Below are 5,211 nucleotides of genomic sequence, written 5' to 3' on the forward strand. Positions count from 1 at the left end.
GGAACATGCATAAGTCCGATGTGATGTTAAACCAAGAGCTGAGTTCAGGGCTAAATAAAAAAAAGCAAAAAAATAAGCCACCAACCCTATCTCATGCACTGGCATGCATTTGTTTTCCACAGGACCACAAACTGTTTGTGATTGACATCATTGCACTTAAACTCATCTTTTTGCTGGTTTCTACTTCAAGCTCTACCTTGCAGTGGAGGAAATATCACTAAATTTATCTCATAATCACAACAGTGGAATAGTTGATGGCAAAATGTCTCCAGAGTACAACTGAAGTCTGTCCTAGGTGCCTTTGTGCTACTTGAACCACAGTTTTAGAAACATGGGTCTAGAACAAATTACACGTTCCGCTACTTCAATTAAATTTGTCGACACGTTTCACTGTGGAAAACTGCTATCAAACCCGTCATAGTAGCATTTCCTGTTTCAGCTCTGAGACCCCTTGGCAAGGCTGGCTTGTAAAACAGAAGACCTGCTTGTTTGCTGAATGGCAGCTGAAACCTCTGACTTTTAACACGGGTGGATTCCCTCTAGTTGCAAACTGAACTTTAGCCACACAACTCTGCGGTCACTAGCCCCAACACACGAAGTCACATTTTTTTTAGCATGTGCAAGACGTTCTCCATATGCATGATGAATAATGAACAATAATCTCCCACTGATCCTATTTCAGAAGAAAACATGCAATGTTTTCATCTTGTTTGTAAAATTAGTAGGTGTAATTTAGACAACAGGTTCTGTGATTTGATGTTTTTCTTAAAAACATATCAGCGACAGCAACCAACATTATAATAATGCAACAGTTTTAATAAGTCTCATGAAATTATATTTTATAGTTTTAATGGAGTAATGAATCAAAGAAGATTATTCACCAAAATGCATAAATTTACAGCTTTCCGCACAGGAATGTGCACATCTTTGCCAAGCGGAGAGCAATTTATGGGGCCAATTCGCAGCAGAACGAAGACCTACAAAGTTTTATTGCAGTTAAATTCAATCAGCAGTAAGCATCAATCATTTCTGTGCTTGTGTTTGGCAAATATGTCACAGTTATTTGTTGAAACCACAAACTAGCACCTATCTTTTAGACAGCTGTCCCCACTTCCTGTGTTAGTTAACCCACAGGCGCCCACCCCTCGGCAATGAACATGAACTCTGGGTGTCACAAATGGTGTTCAGAGCAGCTCCAGATCAGCCAGGCAGTATTTCTGCGTCTGCCTCATAGACAAATGCGTCCATGTTTTTGGATCTGTGCGCTTCTTTTTCGCAGCAGTTTATTACGTTTTAGTAGAACACTAACATTTCTGACAGTAATTGTTCAAATCCTAATCAAAACTATTCAACTGAACAAGTAGTGCCGAGCTACCCTCTCCTGACTCACAACAAATATGCAAATGTCTTCCCAGCTGCTACACTTCAGATAAAGCTAGGTTTGTTGCAGGGATGGAAGTCAATACAATAATCAAAGTGTTTGTGCAAGTAATGCCATTGTTAGGGAGGCAAAAACAAAACCAGACACTTAAGCTAGGCACCCGTTCCTTTGAGCTGACTGAAGCCGTTCACAGCACAGACGTGATAGTTGCATTACAACGAGATAAGCTCTCTTTCCCTCAGCTCCTCTCAATTCCAAGTGCTTTGTACAACAACAGCTTCGTGTTCAAACGTGAAACGTTCTCAAAAGCAAAAAAAAAAAAAGAAAAAAACTTGGAAAGACTCAAAGTTGGGTTTATCCTTAGCTAAACACTTGAAGGATATGCAGACAACAAATCCGGCATTGTCTTGGCGCTAAAGATCTTCTCTTTTCTATTCAATGTCACATTCAAAGATTATGGACTGCTTTGGAGGTGATGTTGGCATTCTTTGTTCAGACAATAGCAGGCTAAAACCAATAACTGCGTTTTATGTGCTGATAGGATGAATATTCCTGTTTATAATTGCAGTTTTAGCTGCATTGTAGGAAGGAAATATGCAGAGTGAGGGGTTTCATCTGATTCCACTGCCTGCAAACAAGCTTCAGCTGCTAAAACAAAGATTTGCAGCTATTTGCAAGACATCTACAACAGTGGATCATTTGTTTTGGTGTAACATCAAAGCATATGCGTAAAAACCTTGGTCAGATACACACAATGCGCACATACATGAAAGTGCCAGTGACATTGGTTTAGGCCTTTAAATTAGAATGATAACTACAAATACCATGCCACACTTTTTTTATTTTATTTTTCAACAGGCATTTGTTTGTATTGAAATTTATTTTAGAGTATTAGAATAGAGGAGGCTGAATATAAATGCCTGTCTCACTTTTCATATTTTGATTCATAAAACACTGAGGAAACTAAACGTTATCCACATCACAATTCAGACTCTCTGCATTGTGTTTGTGAAAATTGTTGAAAACCATGTAACATTTTCCTGCTGCCTCACAATTGCGTGCTGGTTTGCGTTGACCTATCGCATGAAATTCCTCTTGACTACCAGGAAAAAATATTGTTCAATCACCTTTTTTTTTAAATTCCACAATCTTTGTAAGGTAATTAGAATACTGAAAACATTTTTTTTGGAAAAAAAGTTTTTATTTTTGGAATATGATGAGTCCACTACAGTGGACATCGGAACCCCATACATTTGAAATTGAACCTTGATGGCAACCAGTTTGTCCCAAAGAAAATATCCAAACATCAACATAAGAATGAATTTCACATTGACAAAACTGAGCACTGTTGCCTAGCACGAAAGTTCTGGGTTCGATTCCCGGCCCTGGTCTTTCTGCATGGAGTTTGCATGTTCTCCCTGTGTATGGTGGGTTATCCGGTTTCCTCCCACAGTCCACAAACATGACTGTCAGGTTAATTGGGCTCTCCAAATTCTCCCTAGGTGTGTGTGGGTGACCTGTCCAGGGTGACCCCGCCTCTCGCCCTGAACGTTAGATGGAGATAGACACCAGCACCTCCTGACCCCACTAAGGGACAAGGGTGTATAGAAAATGGATGGATGGATGGATGGACGGACGGACGGACGGACGGACGGATGGATGGATGGATGGACTGATGGGTTGGTTGGTGGGAGGATGGATGAATGAGTGGGTGGATATATGATGAATGAGTGGGTGGATGTATGTATGGATGGATGGATAGATGGGTTGGTGGAAGGATGGATGGGTGGGAGGAGGATGGATGGATGGATGGATGGATGGATGGATGGATGGATGGATACAGAAAAAACTGAAAAATAATTACAAATGTCCACTACAGAGGACAATTTTTAAACTTTTAAATACTACAATAAAATACAGTCAAAATAATTCATAGAATGTTTTAATATGCTGCTAAGAGACTTATTTAGAATGTGCCAACAAAATTTTAAACCAAAATTTGCACAATAAAAAGTTTTATGCACTTACTTTGTCTCTCCCCATAAAATGTGCTTCTACTGATGAACGTCGTTATTTATGAATGAGAAAAAAGGAAGGTACAAAAGTCCCACCCCTTCACATGTGGCATCATTGAAAAGCCTAAATGTCCTCTGTAGATACCAAAAGGAATTAATTCAGTAGAATGCAGGGGGTGGGAGATATTCAAGTTTAGAAATGTCCTCTACAGAGGACAAAAATGAACTACTGGTAGTCACGAGGTTAAGATGGATGCAGTTGTGGCTGTAACATGACAAAATGTGGCTGACCTGAAGCTGGATATACTTTTGCAAGTATTTGTTGTTTTTTGCCGACTCATTAACATGTCCAATTTAAACTGACTCTGTTAGCTGGTTAGACAAAAACTATTAATGAGGTGGTTTTAATTGATTGATTTATTTTTTTATCTTTGATGACCTTGTTAACTTGCAGGAGCACTTGCAGGAGTCCCTCTTTAGTGATATTGCTTCAGACTTGAGTGCATCCACCCAGAGCTGTTTATGTAAAGTAGAAGCGATAGAAAACTGTGATTTCTCACCTGCCTTTGACTCTAAATGTAAGAGAAAGTCTAAATCTGTACCTGTTGATTTTCAACTTCTTGCGACACCTTGGGTGACTTGGCTCAGTTGCGCTTCAGCTTGTATATCAGTGATGAAAGAAAGGCAACCTCCTTCTTCCTGCTGTGTTATGTGGGTCAGGGGAAGCTGGTGGTGTATGGGAGAGATTTATGAAGAGTACCAGGGAGAGTATAGGAGAGCCTGTACCTCACAGCAGTGCAAGCCAAGCATCTCCCTTTGCATTTGTTCATAAGCCCCCCTCCTGTGCAGCACCACCTGGGCGCTCTTTATATGACCTTCAAATTAGACCTTATTTTTCAAGTGCTCCAACTCCTTCTGGATCCTTCATGAAGAGATGGTAGTTCTTGTTCTTTTTTCTCTTTGTTTGCTTTTAATTTCTTTGTCCTTCTGTTGACGACAGACGAGGACGAAAATTGTTGAGAGAAGGATCTGGAATAGGAAAGGTGACTTTTTTTTCCCACTCTTATTGACGTAAACATACAATTGCGCTGCTAGGTGCCACATGATTTCCACCTTCACCCATCCTCAAGTCAGCATCTGTAAAGAATGATTCATATGTTAGTATGAGACATTTGTGCGTTTGAAGGTGGAGGGGAGCCAAAGTGGTCCTCTTCTACTACAGCACAGAGTCACTCTCTGTCACGCTGTCATTTCTCGCCACATCAAGCTTTGAGGCCTGGTGCACAACTCTTAATTTTCCATTTACTGTAAGAGAAGTGCGTTTACACAAGATGAGTTAGACAGTCAACACTTTATAAAGAATCGCATTGGGTAAATGGCTCGTATGAAAAAAGAATACAAACAAACAAAAAAAACTAGTGTAATTTCCCAGTATTGCTAGACTCTCTAGAGTAGGGTGCTACTGTCCTTCACCTTATCACAAACACTGTTCCAACACTGAATCAAATAAATGGCTTGTTACCAGACCTTGGCCAAGCTTCATGGCATGCTAAAGAGATAATTCAACCACTTGATTCTGCTGAATTGGAGCAGGGATGCATTTAAAAGTTGCAGTCCACTAGAGGACTGGGCTTAGAGTCCTCTGCTCTATGACAACCCCCTCCCCCCCACCCACCCCCCAATGTAAGCAATTTAGCTAATTCCCTGAGCTAAAATTTCTTTGGTAGATATGGGGTGTGTTGAAACTTTTAATTAGTAATCCAACAGTCATGACTTCCTGTTTCCCCAGAAGTAAAGTAAATATGAGTTGACACA

Source organism: Poecilia reticulata, chromosome 6, assembly GCF_904066995.2.
Source record: "Poecilia reticulata chromosome 6, P_reticulata-male-v2, whole genome shotgun sequence".
Taxonomy (NCBI): domain Eukaryota; kingdom Metazoa; phylum Chordata; class Actinopteri; order Cyprinodontiformes; family Poeciliidae; genus Poecilia; species Poecilia reticulata.